The 21,245-nt window shown below is 43.9% G+C and overlaps 1 long non-coding RNA gene across 1 annotated transcript; it reads left to right on the plus strand.

The window, feature by feature from the left end:
* Positions 1-3,039: 3,039 nt before the first annotated feature.
* Positions 3,040-10,110, plus strand: LOC131832146 (uncharacterized). Its single transcript, XR_009353934.1, has 3 exons — positions 3,040-5,606; positions 8,451-8,511; positions 8,607-10,110. It is a non-coding gene; the product is annotated as an uncharacterized LOC131832146 (long non-coding RNA).
* The last annotated feature ends 11,135 nt before the right edge of the window (positions 10,111-21,245 follow it).

Genomic DNA, 21,245 nt, shown 5'->3' on the forward strand with positions numbered 1-21,245 from the left:
TTGAGGCTGGATTCCACCCCCAGCATAGTGCCTGGACCAATTAGAAGCCTCAAGTTCCCTACCTGACCCTCCTTACCTCCTTTCCAACTACCAGGGCTTTGACCTGGTCACCTGCCACCACCTCCTCCTGTCCCAAATGCTTCAGTTCCTCTTGGATCCATATTTGGTGCTGTTCGTGCAGTCTCTTCCTCCGGGCCTGGGCCAAGAAGAACTGCAAGGCCACATCTGGGACCTGCCAGGCCTAGGTGGCATCAGTCTAGGCTTAGAAGCCATGTGTGTTCACAGCCTTGGGCTCAGGGTCCAGCTTTTCAGCAGAACCCCACTACCAGGGCTGCTCCCAAAACTACATCCAGGACCTACTGGCCTATAAGGGCCTAGAACCTGGACAGAGACTTGGAGGTCAGAGGGAGAAAGGAGAGTTACTGGCTCTGCCTATAGGTACCATGGAGGCCTTGAAGGATTCTATACCCTTAATGTGACCCAGTAGGAAAATAGCCTTCCTATGCCCCCTCCCCCTTAGGAATCACATAGGCATTTGGGTCTTTCTTTTGCCAGGAGCTCTGTATTCCTTCCTGACGCTGGGACCGAGAAGCAGTAGCTACATTAACTGGGCTCTGCAACTCCACTCTCCCAACAACTTCAGCTGTTCTGGGGCACATGAAGTATATTACCTGTTCCTCAGAGTCCCTAAGATGATTTTGGTGGAGTCCAAGTCCTAGAGATGCTGTTATTCCTACCACTGGAAGAAAATGCAGTTAAGCCCAGTAAAGGTGGAGGAGATACCCAGCTTCACCCCCAAATTCAAACCCACCTTTGGGCTCTCCCTGGAATCCTGGGCTTTGGCTTGCTGTTGAATCTATGACCTGCTGAGAATAAAGTAGGAGTGAGAATTCCATACTCTTCCTCCCAGGATAGTGTGAATTAAGCTCAGGGCTTTAAAATCAAACAGATTGCGGTGCCAGCCCCTCCTCTCGTCAGCTGTGTGACCTCAGGTGGGTGACTAGTGTTTTGAATCCATGTAAAATAGAGCTGACAAAATTTGTAGAGGGCATGAAATAAGATAATGCACCTAAAGCACAAGTGGCAGGCTCTGCTCAATAAATGGAAGCTTCCCTGCCTAATTCCCAGAGCTCAGGGCTAGAAAAACAAGTTGTAAGGAAATAGGAAAAGGGAAGGACCAGGAGATGGACAGGAGCAGCCGTCCAGGCACACAGTGTCAAATCCTGGAGGACAGTGCCTCCTGCTGCACAGGAGAGGCCATGCTCTAAACTGATGCAAAAGTACCATATTGAGGGGTGCCTGGGTGGCTCAGTGGGTTAGACCTCTGCCTTGGGTGATCCCAGAGTGATCCCCAGAGTCCTGGGTTGGAGCCCCACATTGGGCTCTCTGCTCAGCAGGGCCTGCTTCCCCCTCTCTCTCTGCCTGCCTCTCTGCCTACTTGTGATCTCTGTCAAATAAATAAAATAAAAAAGGAAAAAAAAAAGTACCATATTGAGTCTAAAGACTTGGGCACGTTTACCCTTCTGCTACCTTTGATTGTATCAGTGACCCCGAGATGCTCAGATCCCTTCTCTGAGCCTCCCATTTGCTCACCTGAAAAATGTAAGCTGTGTTGGTCTTCTCTGCTGAAAAAAATTCTATGGTTTCCCTGTTGACCTTCAAGATGAAGTCCAAATATCTCAATAAATTCACAAAGCCCTTTACGAACTGACCCCCACTTCACCCCTTTTTTTTGGACTTCACAACTTAATCCTTCTCTCTTGACTCTTCCCAAACTATTCTCCAGCAAAATGAGCCGCTTGCAGTCTCCCAAAGAGACCAAGCTCTCCCTTATTTTTTCAAGACTTTGCCTGTTATATTCTGTGCCTACAATGTTCTTCACCTCCTTCAGGGGTCAACTTCTTCCATGAAATATTCCTTCCTTCTCATGTCAAAACTAACTTTAAAAAAAAAAAAAAAAGGGACACCTGGGTGGCTCAGTTCGTTAAGCGGCTGCCTTCGGCTCAGGTCATGGTCCCGGCGTCCTGGGATCGAGTCCCACATTGGGCTCCTTGCTCGGCAGGGAGCCTGCTTCTCCCTCTGCCTCTGCTGCCACTCTGTCTGCCTGTGCTCGCTCTCACTTCTCTCCCTCTCTCTCTGACAAATAAATAAATAAAATAAAATAAAAATGCCTAAAAAAAAAAAAAAAAACTAACTTAGATGCCCCCATAGAACCCTGTGTTGATAGGGCCTTCAAAGCGCTGATGATGGTGTTAAAAATTGTTTCTTTCCAGAAATTATAAACTCCATGAGGACAGGGATTTCCCAGGGTCTACATAGCACTATGCCTGACATGTAGTGAGAAGTCAATAAATGTCTGGGAAATCAGTAAATAGTGAATGAAGGAAGGGCTGCCTCATAGTGCTCTGTGAAGGCAGACATCAATGGGGCTCCTAAGAGGTGGAATGAGAAGACCTACCTGTAGTTCTGGGAGCCTCACAGCCTCAGCTTTCACCCTTTTGAGCATCTGGCTCCCTGGGCGCCGGCTCCAGGCTTTTACTACCTATGGAGAGGGGGTTTAGGGTAGGCTCCAGCCATTGCTCTCTGGGGCACCTCCAGGCCTCACTTTGCTTACCTGCAATTCTCGCAATGCCCTGCCCAACTGGCTGAGCCCACTGTCCGTCAGGTTGTCTCCAAGGAGGCCTGAACGCAGGCTCTTCAGGCCAGCCCGGCGGGCCCGGCCCTCTTCTACTGCATCCCACAGGGTGGGCCTCACCTGTTTCGCCCGCATCCTCCTTCCCTCAGCCCCCAACAGAGCAGCCCAGAGAAAGCTCAGGGAGCCACCTAGTGAGGGGACATTCAAAGAGAATCACTCCTTCTGGATTCCAAAGCACACTGCCTGTAATACTTTTAATTTTTATTAATGGCATTATTTATAAAAAGAGCTAATACCTATCAGGCGTTTATGTGTACTTGGTGGCACTGTGCTAAGGCTTTTCATGGATTCCCTTTTTTTATCCACATAATGCTTCAATACAACTCTCATTTGTCTTACTCCCACATTTTCCAGATGAAGCAAATGAAGCTCAGAGAAGTCAAGGAATTTCCTGATGAGTTGCAGAGCTGAAACTTAAGTCCAGTTCTGTCTGACCTTAAGGCCTGGGTCCTTAATCATGATACCAAACCGGCCAGTGGATAAACACACTTTTTCTTTCACTGTTTTATCCTTGAAGGCATGAACTGCCCTAATTAATCCTCCTCACTCCACAGGGCCTGGCACAGTGCATGGTCTGGGAGTATATTGATCAAATGAATTTGTGTTTGTTAGTTTGGGAGACAGAGAGTCAGGCTGCTGCTGCTGCTGCTGCTGCTGCTGCTTCTTCTTCTTTTACTTTTGTTATAGAAAATTTCAAACATATACAAAGAACAGGAAACCCATCTATTTACCACCCAGCTTCAATAATTATCAAATCTTAATCATTCTTGTTTGATCTGTGCCCTCCAGTTGGCCTCCCCCACGTCTCTGACATCATATCATTTCACAGAGGCCTGATTTTTAATAAGTCTGTGAAAACAGGCAAGTTCTTTCCCTCCTCTGATCTTTCATTTCCTTGTTTATAAATTACGCTTCCCTCTCTTTCCTCATCTAAGTTATATGTGTCTCATGGAGTTGTGGTAAGAATAAAAGCCATTAGTGTAAAAATGCTTGGTAAACTGTTGAAAGTCTCTGAAGGATGGGGGGTTGCTTTTCTATTGGCCCTGCCTCTCCAGCCTTTGGCAACCTAGCCATCCCGCAACTTTTCTGAATCCTGGCCCTCCCAGAGGGTCAGGCTCTCTCTGCACTGCGGTTGGGACTGCAGCTGATTGGGTGAGAGGGTGGATCAGGCATAAGTTAGATCCCAGAGCTTCCCCAAGAACCCCACACCCTCCCTTCAGGCCACCTTGAGGGTCCAGGCGAAGAAGAAGGCCACTGTAGTTGTTTCCTTCCAGGAGCCGCGAGACAATCCAGGGCAACGAGCCCTCCACCTCCTCACCAATAACCTTACCAGCCAATACCTGCAGCAGGGGGCAATCTCTGCCCAAGGGAAGGAGGAAGAAAAGAGATGTCCTCTGATGGATAGGGAAAGAAACTGGCCCAAATCACATTCTGATGGAAAGATTGACTATTTCCAGTAACTTCTGTGTACCACCAGGCAGATTGGCAACCTTACATAGATCTTTATTTTATTATTTTCAAAATTACACAATATATTCTCATAGTTCAAAATTTATTTTGTCTATTGGGTAAGGGAATTGCATCCAGAATATTTAAAGAACTCTTACAACTCAGTAATAAAAGACTAATCGCCCAATTAAAAATGGCAAAGCAAGGTGATATCCACAAAAATGGCAGAGTGGGGAACTCTGGGAGTCTGTCCTTTGTCAAAACGGTCTGGCAAAAATGGTCAGAGTCAACCTTTCTAGAATTCGGGGGGACAATCCAAGTCCAAGGCTTAGAGCAACCAAGGGATTGCTTCACTGGGAGAAAGCCAACTTAAATATGTTGAGCTCTCTGTGGTGTTATCACTTACCCCACCCCCAGCCTCCTCCCCGGCACAGAGGTGGTCTTGAAGACAACAGTCTGCATTTCTGGTGGGGGTACTTGGCTCTGGAGAGAGCTGAGTAGATCTTGTTCCCAAGGAATTGTGTGTGTTGTTTTGGCTATTTAGGTTTTCCCCAAAAGGGCTTTGTATCACTTACCTTCTAATGCTCTCAGGGCAGAACAGCTATGCTAGAGGACAGTCCCTCAAAACATTGAAAGATGAAAGAATGAGCAAAAATAACAGTTGGAGCAAACAACAGATGCATGGAAAGACTGGGAGGAAAGAAAAGTGAGGAGTGAGATTTGGGGGGAATAAGGAAAATTCCCACACACATTAGGGAACCTAGAAAGCCACACACATTCTGGGGCTGCCCTGGGTCTCTGCATCCATATTTCAGCCTCCCCACAAACCGCCACTCCCCAAAGTAGTCAGAAGACTCCATGAGACTTACAGGGCTCCGGGGAGCTGCAGGATCCTCAAGGCCCCTCGCCACATGCCCTGAATCCCAGGCCCCTCAGGAGGATCAGGCCCCAGGCAGGAAATGGTGACAGTGAGCAGAGAGCAGGCCCTATGGAGGAGAGGGTAGGATCAAACCAAACACCTAAGAGACGGGGGTGGAAGGTGACAGGTGCCCTCTGTCCTCACCTGCCTTCATCGCCTGCAGCCTTCAAGTACAGCGCCGAGGCCACTCTTGAGTCAGACACCTCCACCTCACTGGCATTTTCCACTACCCTGGAGGAAGGGAGGCTGAGCTCAATTCCCAAGCACCAGGGTCCTGTCCAGCCCCAGAACCTCTGTGTTGGAAGCTAGATGGGATCCCAAGAGCCTGTGAGAATCATCCCTAAGGTTCCAAGCTCAGTATATCCCCTAAAAGTCTCTCATCTGTACGATCTCCTTTTTCCTCCTGTTATCTGCCCACTGAGGGAAACAGGCTAGTTGGAATTTCTCCCATATTGCAGATGGAGAAACTGAAGTTCTGCTCAGTGAGATGCTCAGCTGTCCAAGGATGATAAGGACCGAGCTGAAGAGACATAGAAGGATAGGGTAAGAAGAATGAGAGGGTTGGGGATATGGGATGCAGGGAAGAGGAGGGGGGTTGTGATAAGCATGACCCCAAGTTTATGGCAGCGGGGAGAAACCTCCAAGCGCTGGGTGTGGGGGTCTCAGCCCTGCTTTAAGACAAGCACCCTCAGGGGCGCCTGGGTGGCTCAGTGGGTTAAGCTGCTGCCTTCGGCTCAGGTCATGATCTCAGGGTCCTGGGATCGAGTCCCGCATCGGGCTCTCTGCTCAGCAGGGAGCCTGCTTCCTTCTCTCTCTCTCTGCCTGCCTCTCAGTGTACTTGTAATTTCTCTCTGTCAAATAAATAAATAAAATCTTTAAAAAAAAAAAAAAAAGACAAGCACCCTCAGATCCCCTTGGACCCTAAATACTCACAAGCCCAGGGGGGACACATCTAGCACTGACAAGTTCTCTGTCCCTGGAGAGAGCAGGTCCCGAGTCTTCCCGCAGGGGCTGAGCTGGAATCACGCAAGCACAACACTGGTTACACATAAAGCCTTTTCCAGGCTTCAGCTCACACGATCCTTTCACTGGGGCCCTATGGGCCAATCAGGGCCCCAAAATTCAGTCATTTCAGGCAGGAAAAAGGAGACCTCAGGAGAGCCAAGCCCACACCAGCGAGCAGCAGAATGAGGCTGGGCTCAAGCTCTTCTGGCTGCTCCCAAGCCTCAGGCACTTTCTGCCACATAGCAGGGGCCTTGGTTCCCAGGCCCCCCTCCCTGCAGGGTCTCACCTGCACCAGGCTAAGGGTAGTAAGAACAGGATCAGGGCCCCCTGGAGGCAGAGCTTCCTCAAACAGCATCTGCAACAGCTAAAGTGGAGAAAGGGGTTCAGTAGGGATGTAGAAAGGTTGAATCCATAATTCAGCACTTCCTGAGGGTGAAGTCTGCACCTGGTTCTCCACTAGGTGCTACAGACACAGTCTCCAGGACAGAAAGAGCCCCAGGCCTCATGGTTCACAGTGAGCCGGTCACATGAGTAGACATTTTCAGTGAGACCTGCTGTTTCCTATGGCAGGGGCCTATGACAGGTTTCTGAAGTAGCTATTTTGATTTCGGGGGCATTTTCATGAAGCCCTGAAAACAAAACTGTCAAGTTTATTATCAGTATTAAGAAAAACTGTGAAGATTAGACCTCCCTGGATCTTTGATCTTTGCAAACCACCCCTCCCTGACCCTTACTCCATGGGGCCCAGCTTCCCACCTTCCCTGACCTACCTCTTAATCGCTGCCTAGATTGGCAAAATCTAGGCAAAAATCCCTGGCAAAACATTCTGTACGGACCATAGTATACTATAGGAACCACAAGGAGGGGAATCTGATCCAGCTAAGAAGGGGAAGGGAAGTTTCTCAAAGGTATCGGGGAGGAAGGAACACCTGGGCCTCATGAGACTTATGCCCAGTGGCTCCTCTGGGACTCACCTGAGGTACAAGCCGGGGTGTCTCTGCTTCCCGACCCCGAAGCAATAGGGCCACACTGTACCCTCGGGCCACCAAGCCTAGTGTGGACTGGACTCGTGCTAGCAGCTCCTGCTCAGCCTCCTACAGGGGACACAAACACATCCCCTGATCTCAGGTGCCCTGACCCAGTCTGTCTGAGCAAAGGGCTTGGGAAACATTCAGCACTCCAGGATCTAGGAGCCTGAGGGCTCCCATGCTCCTCCCAGCTCCCTAAAACCCCCCTACCTGAGCGGCATCAGAGCCCAGGACTCTGTCAAAGGTGAGGCATTGTTCCTGTGGGGAGGGCTAGGCTCAGCATTGTCAGTCCTGTCTTCCCCAGCCCTCACCCGCACCCCATCCCATCTTTACCTGGGCATCTGGAGTACCCGGCTGAAGCAGGCGGATGCTCTTGGGCCCCTCCAGAAGGACTGTAGGGCCTGAGAAAGACGGACTAGATATCAACTCTCAGAGGGAAAACTGCCAGCACTCCTAGGTCCTGCTCTCAATTTTGGCTTCAGTTTCCTAACTGGGGAACCATGCACAGGATCAGAGGCCCTGCAAGGCAGAGCTCCCTCAAACAGCATCTCAGCACAGCAGCAGCAGCTGAAGCAGTAAAATGACGCCATCCTTCCCCTCTCCCAAGAGGCGCCCCTAGGCTGCACTCCCTCGAAGAATGAATGTGTAAGAATTTCTTACCTGATCCTCTTTGCCCTCCCTCTATTTCCACCACAACCATCAGCCTGGCCTGGGGGTTGACCATGAGGGCTGGGGACACTGAGCTGTCCTGGCCCAAAGCAGCCCCTGTGCTAGCTGCCTCTCCACACTCCATGGCTTCTGTGCCTCTCCGATTCCCCTCAATAATTCATCTCCTTGACCTGAGGGCTCTGGGGAGGACCTCTAAACAACAACTTATCAAAGGAGATGACAGTCCCCTCCTTCCTTCCTTCCTTCCTTCCTTCCTTCCTTCCTTCCTTCCTTCCTTCTTTCATTCCTTCCTTCCTTTCTTTCCTTTCCAAAATTTTATTTCTTCATTCATTCATTCATTCATTCATTCATCTTAGTGAATATAAGCGATAGAAGCTTATTCAGCAGGGAGGCAGAAAAAGCTCTCAGGAGTGAGAGGGGTCCTGACAGGGTTGCCCTCTTTCTTTTTCTTAAAAGATCTTGTTTATTTATTTGAGAGAGAAAGAGAGTGTAGGAACACAAACACCAATCAGGGAGGGGCAGAGGGAGAGGGACAAACAGACCCCCTGCTGAGCAGGGAGCCCAGCAGGACCATGAGGATCATGACCTGAGGCAAAGTCAGACACCCAGGTATCCCAACAGTCCCCTCTTTTCTGAGTCAGAACATTGCATCAGATTCTTCTTTTTTTTTTCCTCACATATGCAGCTGTAGAGAGAATAATATGATGATCCTCCAAGCTCTCAGCTTCAGCAATTATCAACCAATGGTTAGTATTATCTCTTCTGGTCCCCTCCCCATCCCCTATGGATTTTTTTTGAAGCAAATCCCAAACGTCTTATGTGTCTTCTATTGCTATTTCAGCTCATATTTACAGAAGATAACCACCCTTAAAAAAAAAAAAAAAAGACAATGGCTTAATTTGGTAAGGATGAAGAGAAAAGGGAACACCCTTACACTGTTGGACAGAATGCAAACTGGTGTAGCCACTCTGGAAAACAGTATGAAGTTTCCCCAAAAAGTTAAAAATAGAACTACCTTATAATCCAGCATTTGCACTACTAGGTATTTATCCAAACATTAGAAACCTAGGGATTCAAGGGGACATGTGCACCCCAATGTTTATGGCAGCAATGTCCACAATAGCCAAACTATGGAAAGAGCCCAGATGCCTACTGACAGATGAATGGATGGGTATATATGACATCTTCTTGATCCATTCATCTGTCAGTAGACATCTGGGCATTGTTCTCTCTCTCTCTCTACACACACACACACACAGAGGAACATTACTCAGCTCTCAAAAAGAATGAAATTTTGTCATTTGCAATGACATGAATAGAACTAGAGGATATTATGCTAAGTGGAATAAGTCAGTCAAGAGAAAGACAAATATGATTTCTCTCGCATGGAATGTGAGAAACTGTTTAAAACAGATGAACACAGGGAAAGGAAAGGAAAAATAAGATAAAAACAGAGAGGCAGGCAAACCATAAGAGACTTAACTATAGGAAACAAACTGAGGGTTGTTCAAGGGGAGGTGGGTGGGGGCCTAGGGTAACTGGGTGATGAGCATTAAGGAGGACACTTGGTGTAATGAGCACTGGGTGTTATATGCAACTGATGAATCCTAAATTCTACCCCGAAACTAATAATACACTATCTGTTAATTAAATTGAATTGAAATTTAAATAGATTTTTTCTTTTTTTTTTTTTAAGATTTTATTTATTTATTTGACAGAAAGTGAGATCACAAGTAGGCAGAGAGGCAGACAGAGAGAGAGGAGGAAGCAGGCTCCCTGCTGAGCAGAGAGCCTATGCCAGGCTCAATCCCAGGACCCTGAGATCATGACCTGAGTTGAAGGCAGAGGCTTTAACCCACTGAGCCACCCAGGCACCCCAAAATTTAAACATATTTAAAGATGCCTTATGGAGATATAATTCATACATCATACATTTTACCCACTCAAAGTATTTCAATGGGTTTTATTAACACCATTTTAGAACATTCCCATCACTTTATAAAGAAATTTTGTTTTCTCTATTATCACCTCTCTAACCCCACCCTACTACAATCACTAAACAACCATTCATCTATTTTCTGTCTCTATAGATTTGGTTATTCTGGATATTCATATAAAACAAATGACGTGTTCTTTTTGTGACGGGCTTCTTTCACTCAGAATAATGTTTTCAAGGTTCATCCATATGGTAGCATGCATCAGGATTTCTTTCCTTTCTATGACTGAATGATTTTTCCTGACAGAGGTGAAAAGACTGGGAGGGTCGCCCTCTCTGTAAGAGGCTGCCCCGAACGGCTGGTTTGATTCTCGATGCTTAGCGTGAAATAAAGCTTTGCTTGACCTTCGCTTTGTATTAGTCTCGTTCCTTTGATTACAGATCCATCAACCCCACTATTCTGCAGGCTCCATAATTTGCTATAATGACTTACATAACTGAGGAAGGCACATTATACTTACTGTATCTTACACCAATTCTCTGAAACCGATTGGGTGTCCTATATTTCAATCCAATTCTGACACTAACGCCTGGAGTTAGCACCAGTTCCCACAAGGTCCTCAACAAAACTGCCTGTATTTCTGATAACAGCCACAACTAGGAACCCCAAGCTGTTTGCACTACTGTCTGACTTGGCTACAGATTTGGGGGTTCCGATTGCTACCTTTCAGCTTCAATAATTCAGTAGGACGACTCCAGAACTCAAGAAGGTGCTCTACTTATGAGAACCTTTTTATTATAAATGAACAATCAGATGAAGAGATACATAGGGCAAGGTCTGGAAGGGGCCTGAGCACAGGAATTTCTGTCCTTGTGGAGTCAAGGTGTGCCGCAAAAGTTATTTTTAATTGAGATTTCATTATGTAGGCATATGTTTCATAAAATCATAGGCTATGTGACTGAACTCAACTCCAGGCAATGTCCTGGTTGTTTCTTCTGATGAGCAGCCTTCTCAGCGGAAGCTATCTGGAGGTCCTGCCAGAAGTCACCTCATTAACATAGCAGAGAGACTCCTATCATTCAAGAAATCCCAAAGGTTTTTGAAGCTCTGCTCCTTCAACTCGATACAAAGACCAGATATATTCTTTATTATATCACAAACCACTTAATGATTTTTCACCAAGGATCCCTTAATAGCAAAAGGGTCATACCTGTTTGATTATCTACATTTCATAAAGTATTTATATAAGAGAACAATAATGAAAACATGAATATGGTAGTCCCCACCGTATTTATGGAGGGTGTATTTCAAGACAACCAATAAGATGCCTGAAACCACAGATTGTTCCAAACCCCATATATACTATGCTTTTTCTTATGCATACCTATAGTAAAGTTTAATTTATAAATCAGCCAAGGTAAAAGATTAACAACAATAATAATGAAATGGAACAGTTAAAACAATATATACTATAATAAAAATTATGTGGATATGTTCTCTCTTTCAAGATATCTTATTGCTGGGGCATCTCAGTGGCTCAGTCAGTTGAGCATCCAACTCTTAGTTTTGGCTCAGGTCATGATCTCAGCTCAGGGTCATGAGATCCAATCCCACGTCAGACTCCATGATGGACACGGTGTCTGCTTAACATCCTCTTTCACCCTCTCCCTCTGCCCCTCCCCCTGCTTGCTCATGCTTGTGTGATCTCTCTCTCAAAAGAAAAGAGAAAGGAGGTATGCCCGGTGGCTCAGTGGGTTAAAGTGGGTTAAAGCCTCTGCCTTCTGTTCAGGTCATGATCTCAGAGTCCTGGGATTGAGCCCCACATCGGGCTCTCTGCTCAGCAGGGAGCCTGCTTCCCCCTCTCTCTCTGCCTGCCTCTCTACCTACTTATAATTGCCATCTGTCAAATAAATAAATAAAATCTTTAAACGAATAGAAAGGAAAAAAGGAAAAGAAAAGAATCTTATCTATTCTTACTGGGCTCATCCTTCCTCTTCTTGTGAGGATGTGAGATGATCAAATGCCTACGTGAGGAAATGAAGAGTAGTGAATGATGTAGGCATTGTGACACAGGCTTGAGGAACTGAAACTGCAGAGTTAAACTGTAAATAAGGGGGTAACAAATTTATGTGTGCCTAACATTTGACCCCACCCAAAGGCAGATGCTTAACGAGCTGAGCCACTCAGAATGAATCAGTGTGGTGTAGGCACAGGAGGCCTTAACTAAATTTCCCATGCCTATCAATAGTATAATCTTATCAATGCCAGTGGCATATTATATCTCACTGTGTAGATCTGGTACAAAAAAATAAGAGTTATTAGTCCAGTTTATCACTCTATTTTGTGATTAAAATGTCCCCCAGGGCAAAGCTACCCAGGTTTGCAGTCTTCCATTTTAATCTAGTCATATAGTTGAGTTGAACAGCACTGCTATGAATGTTTTGGTACAAATTTTGTTTTACATATCCCTTTTCAATCCTTTTGCATATATACCTAGAAGTAGTATTGCTGGATGATATGGTAATTATACATTTAACTTTTGGAGGAACAGCCAAACTGTTTTTCACAGTGGCTGCCCCATATTACATTCCCACCAGCAACATGTGAGGGTTCCTATCTGTCCACATTCTCACCAACAGTTCTTTCTCTTCTTCTTTTTGAAATTTCACTTATTTGACGGAAAGAGAAAGAGTGAGCACACACAGGGGGAGCAGCAGAGGGAGAGGGAGAAACAGTCTTCCTGCAGAGCAAGAAGACTGTTATGGAACCCTGGGACCATGACCCCACCCAAAGGCAGATGCTTAACCAGCTGAGCCACCCAGACACCCTTCTTCTTTCTTTCTGGGTTTTTTCCCCCCAAGTTTATTTATTTGTCATTAGAGAGTGAGAGGGAGTTAGCACACAAACAGGGGGAATGGCAGGCAGAGGGAGAAGCAGGCTCCCCACTGAGCAAGAAGCCTTTTGTGGGACTCAATCCCATAACCCTGGGATCATGACCAAAGGCAAAGGCAGACGCTTAACTGAATGAGCCATCCAGGCGTCCCCTCTTCTTTCTTTTTATTAGAGCCAGACTAGTGGGTGTGAAGTGGTGCCTCATTATGGCTTTGATTTACCTTTCCTCAATGACCAGTGACTTTAAGAATCTTTTCACATGCCTGTTTGACCATCTGTTTAGCTTCTTTGAAGAAATATGGATTTAAGTTCTTTGCTCAGGTTTTAATTATTGTTTGTCCTGTACAGTTTATTAATGAAGAATGATGTTAATCATCTTTTCAAGCATGTGTATAGTTTCTTTGGAGAAATGGCTATGTAAGTCTTTGCCCCAGTTTTTACTTGAATTGTCTTTTTTGTTGATGAGTAGAGCTCCATTTTGGAGCTGTGTAGATATCCTGGATGCTAAACCATTATCAGATATATAATTTGCAAATATTTTCTCCCATTTTGTAGGTTGTTTTTTCATCTTTTTTGATAATGCTTTTTGATGCAGGAAAGTTTTAAATTTTGATGAAATTCCGTTTATTCTTTTTGTCTTTTGTTGTTCTTGCTTTTGGTGTCATATCTCTGAATTCATTGCCAGATCAGAGGTCATGAGGATTAATTTCTGTGTTTTCTTCCAAGAGCTTTACAGTTTTAATTCTTATATTTATGTAATCGATCCATTTTGAGTTAATTTTTGTATACAGTCTTAAGTTAAGGATACAAATTAATTCATCTGTATCTGGATATCCAGGTGTCCCAGTGCCATTTATTTGAAAGATTTCTTCATTCAATGTTCTCAACATCCTTGTCAAAATCAGCTGTCCATAGAAACATGGGTTTATTTCTGGACTCTCACTTCTCTTTCACTGATTTCATGTTTGTCCCTGTGCCGGTTTCACAGTGTCTTCATTATATTGCTTCACAAAAAGTTTTGAAATCGGGAATTGTAAGTCCTCCGACTTTGTTCTTGTTTTTTAAAATTGTTTGTCTATAGCATCTTTGGAAATTCCATATGAACTCTAGAATCACCTTGTTAATTTATACAAAAAGCTTAGATTCTTATAAGACATTAGTTGAATCTGCGGATCAGTTGGGGGGAATTGACATCTTAACATATTAAGATCCATCTATATGGGATGTTATTCCATTTATTTAGATCTTATTTAATTTGTTTCAATAGCATTTTGTAGTTTTAGGAGTTTAAGTTTGCTCTTCTTTGGTTATATTTACTCCTAATCATTGTATTTCTTTTAATGCTATTGTAAATGACTTTTTTTTTTGAAATTTCATTTTCACTATGTTTGTTGAAAGTGTATAGATATAAAATTGATTTTTGTACGTTGAGCTTGTATCTTAGAACTTTATTGAACTTGATTGGTTTTAATATATTTTAGTTAATCCACAGGATTTAAAAAAAATTTTTATTTATTTACTTGAGAGCAAGAGAATGAGAGAGAGAGAGAGAGCATGAGAAGGGGGAGGGTCAGAGGGAGAAGTAGACTCCCTGCTGAACAGGGAGCCCAATGCCGGACTTGATCTTGGGACTCCAGGATCATGACCTGAGCCAAAGGCAGTTGTTAAACCAACTGAGCCACCCAGGTGCCCCTCCACAGGACTTTTTAAATATACATGATCATAAAATCTATGAATTTAGATAGTTGTGCTTCTTTCTTTCCCACCTGGATGTCATTTGTTTCTTTTTCTTGAGTAATTGTCATGGCCAGAATCTCTAGAACAATGCCAAATGAAGGTGGTGAGGACATATATCCTTATTTTGTTGCTCATCTCAGGGCAAAAGCACCTAGTCTTTGATTATTAGCTATGATATCGACTTACTTTTTTTGTAGATGCCCTTGATCATGTTGAGGATACTCTTCCTAATTTTTTTTTTTCATGAAAGGGGTTGGGTTTTATCAAATGCTTCTGTGTTTATTTATATTATCATATTTTTATGTTTTATCCTGATATGATATGGTGTATTACACTGACTGATTTTCAGCTGTTAAACCAACCATTCCTGGGATAAATCTAAATTGGTCATGGTATATAATTCTTTTTATACATTCTTCTTATAAATTGCTGGAGTCAATTTCTAGTATTTTATTGGGGGTTCTTTCATTCATACTCATAAGGAATATTAGACTGTAGTTTTCTTTTCTTATGATTTGTCAAGCACTCTTTCTTAAACATTACCATGATATTGGGCACCTGGGTGGCTCAGCTGATTAAGCAATTGCTTTCGGCTCAGGTCATGATCCCAGAGTCCCTGGATCAAGTCCTGCATCGGGCTCCCAGCTCCACGTGGAGTCTGCTTCTCCCTCTGACCTTCTCCCTCCTCATGCTTTCCGTCATTCTCTCTCTTTCTCACATGGGTAAATAAAATCTAAAAAAAGAAAAAAAATTATCACAATATCATACCTATCATATATAATACCATAGTTAAAAAAAAAAACCACTGGTAATTTTTTTATGTCCTCAAAGATACAGGTCAGTATTCAAACTTCTTCCATTGTAGGTAATTTGAGGTGGCTCATAAAGAGCCTCTCCTGATCTAGAGAATAAGGGAGTTCTGATTATGATAAGAGGCAGGGGAGGGGGGTGTTGGGGAAAAGAAGACTGTTTGGGAAAGAGCAGAAACTCTTGACTCAGGATACAAGGACTTCTGAGGAAAAGAATTGACGTCCATTTGGCTCCAGATGACAGCACAGGAACAAAAGAGGAAGCTACAGGGAGACTTTTTGGCTCAGAAATGGAAGTTCTATGACCTCAGTCCTACAAATATACAATTCATCACACCCCAACAGATATCCAAATTCATTGTACATGTGGAAGTAGAACTGTTACTTCTCCTAATCCATTTCTCACTCCTTGTTACTTCCTTCCCTGTCTAGGGCACATTTTTCAGCCCTGCCTTATCAACAAAACTTGCTCAATCCTTGAGTCTCAGTTGGGCTGCCCTGTATACCCACCCTCAATTTTGCTCTGCCAGTTTCTAGGTTGTTGTTGGTTTTGTTTTTTTTTTCCGCAGAAGAAACTGTATGATGCATAGCTATAGATTCAGTGTATCAGTGGGAGAAGTTGGGTTCAGAATCTTCCTGCATCACCCTTTTGAACAGAAACTTTACCCACCCCCAATTTTGAATGTTTGAATCCTACTCCTGTGCTGCTATATGCTGTCTTATCAGAAAATGCTACATGCCTTGTGACTGGAAATGTGACACATGTTTTATGGCCTCCAACCTCAGAAAAATATTTTTATTTGACCTTAATGAAGCAAAACACTAATCAGTTTTTTCTCACTTAACTCACGGCTGCTATAAAGCCTCAGCCCACTCTTTCCATTCATTCAATCAGTTTTTCAATAAAGATTAATGGAGCACCTACCTTGTGCCAGGCACTGTCTTTGGGACTAGAGATTCAGAAGTAAACAACACTGACACCACTGCTGCTCTCAGCAGTTGTCATGGTACTTCCAACACAATACTCAACAAACAAAAAAAGTATGAATACAGAAGATGATTTCCAATTGAGATTAATGCTTGAAGAAAATAACGTATGATGTTGTAATCAGGATGATGAGGCAGGAGGGGCTCCTTCAGATGAGGTAATATTTGAATTGAATCCTGAACAATGAGGTGCCTGCCATAAGAAGATCAGTATTTAGAGCTTAATTTGGTAGAAGTTCCACGGTCTCCTGTTATTGCAGAAGCATCTTTACTCAAATACTCTGCCTTCCAGCCAGGTGACTATAAGTTGACGTATGTGTGCTTATCTGAAGGCCACCCCTCCCTTTTTTAAGATTTTATTTCTTTATTTGACAAAGCAAGAAAGGGAATACAAGCAGGTTGGGTGGAAGAGGAAGAGACAGGCTTCCTGCCTAGCATGGAGACTGATGCCCGGCTCTATCCCTGGACCCTGGGATCATGCCCTGAGCCAAAGGCAGACGCTTAATGCCTGAGCCACCCAGGTGCCCCAGACCAACCCCTTTACTGGTGAATTAGGTACCAGTCCTTTTTTTACCTATTCAAGGACATTTCTCCAGACTCCCTTCTTTCTCCTATATCATCAAGTTTTCCCTCTCTACTGGATTATTCCCATCTGCATACAAACATTTTTTTCTCTTATCTTAAGAACCAATTAACCTGGGTGGCTCAGTCATTAAGCATCTGCCCTTGGCTCAAGTCATGATCCCAGGGTCCTGGGATTGAGCCTCACATGGGGTCTCCCTGCTCAACCAAAGACTGCTTCTCCCCTCCCACTCCCCCACTTGTATTCCTTCTCTCCCTCTGTCAAGTAAGTAAATAAAATCTTTTTAAAAAATTAAAAAAAAAAACAATTAACGTGGGGCACTTGGGTGGCTCAGTCAGCTAAGGACCGACTCTTCATCTCTGCTCAGACCATGGTCTCATGGTTGTGGGATGGAGCCCCAAGTAAGGCTCTGCATTCAGTGGGGAGTCTGCTTGAGATTTTTTCTCCCTCTCCCTCTGCCCCTCTCCTCAATTGTATGCAGGTGATCTCTCTCTCTGTCTAAAATAAATAAATCTCAAAAAAAATATTAACGGGCATCTGGGTGGCTCCATCAGTTAAGCATCTGCCTTCAATTCAGGTCATGATTCCAGGGTCCTGGGATCAAGCCCTGCATCGGGCTTTCTACTCAGCAGAGAGCCTGCTTCCTCCTCTCTCTCTGCCTGTCTCTCTGCCTGCTTGTGATCTCTGTCTGTCAAATAAATAAATAAAAAATCTTTAACACTGGAATTCTAGCTAAAGAAGTTGGGCAAGAAAAAGAAATAAAAGGTATCCAAAGTGAAAAAGAAGCAAGATTATCTCTATTCACAAATGACATAATTTATATGTAGAAAATTGTAAAGAGTGACATTCAACTCTTGGTTTCAGCTCAGGTCATTATTTCGTGCATTCCAGATTTGAGCCCCTCAGTGGGCTCCATGCTCAGAGGGGAATCTGCTTGAAGATTCTCTCCCTGTCTCTCCCCCTACTTGTTCATGTGTGTTCACACTCTCTCTTTCTAATAAATAAATGAATCTTTTTTTTTTAAAGAAAATCATAAAAATTACACACACACACACACACACACACACACAAACTGTTAGAAAAAATAAATTCTGGGATGCCCAGGTGGCTCAATTGTTAGGCATTTGCCTTCGGCTCGGGTCATGATCTCAGGGTCCTGGGATAGAGTCTCACATCAGGCTCCTTCCTCAGTGGGGAGCCTGCTTCTCCTTCTCCCTCTCCCACTTGCCCTGCTTGTGATCCTTTTCTGGCTGTGTCTCCTCTCTCTGTCAAATAAATAAAATCTTAAAAAAAAAAAAAGAAAAGAAAAAATGAATTCAGGAAAGTTTCAAGATACAAAATTAACATATAAAATCCAGTGAGTTTTGGTACCCTGGGTGGCTTGTGAGTTAAGCCTCTGCCTTCAGCTCAAGTCCTGATCCCAGGGTCCTGGGATTGATCGAGTCCCATATCTGGCTCCCTGCTCAGCAGAGAGCCTGCTTCTCCCTCTCCCTCTGCTGCTCCCCCTGTTTGTGCTCTCTCTGTCCCTATCTCTCAAATAAATAAATAAAATCTTTAAAAAAATTAAAAATTTAAAAAATAAAATTGCAATTTTAACACATACTTCTAACTCAGTACTCCTGATTGTTTTGCCTTTGCTGTTTTTTTTTCCATAGTACTTATCTTCTAACGCACTATAGACTTTACTCTTCCCACTGCAATGTAAGCAAAAAAATGGGGACTTTTGCTGCTCTGTTCACTAATGTATCCTCAGCACTTCCAAGTGCTTGTTGTGTAGTAGGAACTCACCAAATGTTGCACAAACAGCAAAGGGGAAGGGAGGGAAAAATAAAACAAGAGGAAATCAGAGAGGGAGACAAACCATAGAGACTCTTAATCATAGGAATGAGGGTTGATGGAGGGGGGTGGGAGGTGGGGGGTTGCGGTAAATGGGTGATGGGCATTAAGGAGGGCATGTGATATAATGAGCACTGGGTATTACACAAGACTATGAATCCCTGAGCTCTACCTCTGAAACTAATAATATACTACATGTTAATTAATTGAATTTAAATAAAAATACATGCAAGTTTAAAAATTGGTGAACAAACAAATGACCAGAGCATTCCCAGGAGAGTGAAGAGCCAGTGTGAAAGGAAGTAATGCCAGAGTGGAGCAGCTAGAATATGCTGAGGAGGAGACAGAGACAAAGATAGGGAAGGAAGCATAGGAAACTGCTGACCACTCTGTCCCTGTGTCCCCCACCTGAAAAGTTCTCAATTCTCCTTGTCTCTGTGTCCTTTAAGGACCCTGTTTCCCACATCCTTAAATGCTGACTGATGCTTTCCAGGTTCCCTTTTTAGCAATCTCCTTGCTCTATCCCTGGAGCTTCCCCATCTACATGACTTCACAACCACTTCTACACTGAGGGCTCCTCAGTTCTGGAATGCAGCCCAAACTTGTCTTGTCAGATCTAAACTCCAAAGACCAGCTAGCTACTGGATTTGAAGCACTTCAAGCTCATAAGTGCCCTTCTCCTAATCTTTTTTTTTTTTTTCTTTTCCATTTCCATCCCTATGAGTGAGACTGGCATCCTCTAAACCAGAAACCTGAAGCATCTTGTCTTTCCCCACATTCAGGCATCCTGGGACCCATCGGGTTCTACCTCTTTCAGAGCTCTTGGAGCCATCCTTCCTCCACATTTCCATGGCAACTGCTGTCCTGGTCAGGTCTTCACCCTTTCTCACCTAGACTCATTCAATAACCTCTTCAGTGCTCCTTTAGGATCTGCTAATCCATCTTCCACGTGGCCACCTGTGGGCTTTTTCAAACACACACTTGCTTCCAGTAACTGTCCACTTCAAACTCATTAATCACTCCTCACACCCTGCGAGATCATCTCTTAAGGCCCTTCATGACATGCTCTTAGTTAAATCTCTCTTCTACCCAGAGGGGAAAGATGGCTCTTAAGTTTGTGCTCTCTCTCTCTGTCAAATAAATAAATAAAATCTTAAAAAATAATAAAATATGATATTTTATTTATTTGACGGAGTGCTCGTGCACAAGCAGGGGGAGCAGAAGAGGGAGAAGAGGCTCCCCGCTGAGCAGGAAGCCCTACTCAGGGCTCCAACCCAGGACCCTGGAATCATGACCTGGTCTTCTGAAGGCAGCCACTTAACCAACTGAGCCACTGAGCCACCCAGCCGCCTCTAAATTTAAAAAAAAAAAAAATATATATATATATATATATATAGTCTTTTATATATATATATATATATATATATATATATATATATATATAAAAGACTTTATTTATTTATTTGACAGAGAGAGAGATCACAAATAGGCAGAGAGTCAGGTAGAGAGAGGGAGAGAGAAGCAGGCTCCCCACTGAGCAAAGAGCCTGATGCGGGGCTCCATCCCAGGACACTGAGATCATGACCTGAGCCGAAGGCAGCTGCTTAATCCACTGAGTCACCCAGGCACCCCAAATAAATAAAATCTTAAAAAAAAAAAAGAGTTTCTAACCACTCATTATTGACTTTTTACATTTACCTCCTCACAGTGCAGTAATAAACAGTGTGTGGGCTGGCACTTGCCTTTGATGATATTTTGAATAGCATTGCTTTACAAGGCCCTACGTAATCTGGCCCTGCTATTCTCTCATGTTTTCTCTTACTGTTCTTCCCTACCACCCCTGCTCACCCTGCTTCAGCCACACTGGCCTCCTTATTGTTTCCTTTAACACTCAGGATTTTTATGCTTGCCATAGTCTCTGCCTGAAATGCTATTCCTGCAGATATCCTCAAGCTCACTTTCCCAATTCGCTAAGGAGATTGTTCAAATATCCCCATCAGAGAGACCTTCCTAACACTCCCATATAACATATCAATCCTCAACACTCTGTCCTCTTTCTCTTCACAAGCCTTATCATAGTTTGATAAGGCCCCTGACCCCCACTATCCAACTAGAATCTGCCCCTGACCCCCACTATCCAACCAGAATCTGAATTCCATATGAACAAGAACTTCTGTATTATTCTTGATATATCCACAGGGTTTAGCATAGTCCCTGGCATATAATCAGCACTTGAATGAATGAAAGTCACCAGCTTCCATCACTCGGATCTCCAGCCCTACATAATCAGTTATAATTCTCAGATCTGGCCATATACTTTCAGATTTGAACCTTTTAAAGTACCCATTTTTGCCTGGGAACGTCCTTCCTGAGGAAGTGATATTCACCTCTCAGACCCAGAATAAATGTCTCCTTTCCTGTACAGTCTTCCAGAGGAGCTCATAGAGTAGATCCCTCCCATTCATGGAATCACAACTATCTATTCTGTGTACATCTCCCTTATTAGATTGAGAATTCTCTGAGGACATGGATGTTTTGGACTCATCTTTATATATCAGTGTCCTAACACAGGGCCCGAGGTTGAGCAGAGGCTCCAGAACTTTGATGAAGAGCACTCAAAGCTATTCAAATGTAAGTTGCTGCTTGAGGTCGTTAGTTCTCTGATACTGGAAATGTTCCCCTGCGCTGGATGAAGTCTT

Source organism: Mustela lutreola, chromosome 5 (genome assembly GCF_030435805.1).
Source record: "Mustela lutreola isolate mMusLut2 chromosome 5, mMusLut2.pri, whole genome shotgun sequence".
NCBI classification, from domain to species: domain Eukaryota; kingdom Metazoa; phylum Chordata; class Mammalia; order Carnivora; family Mustelidae; genus Mustela; species Mustela lutreola.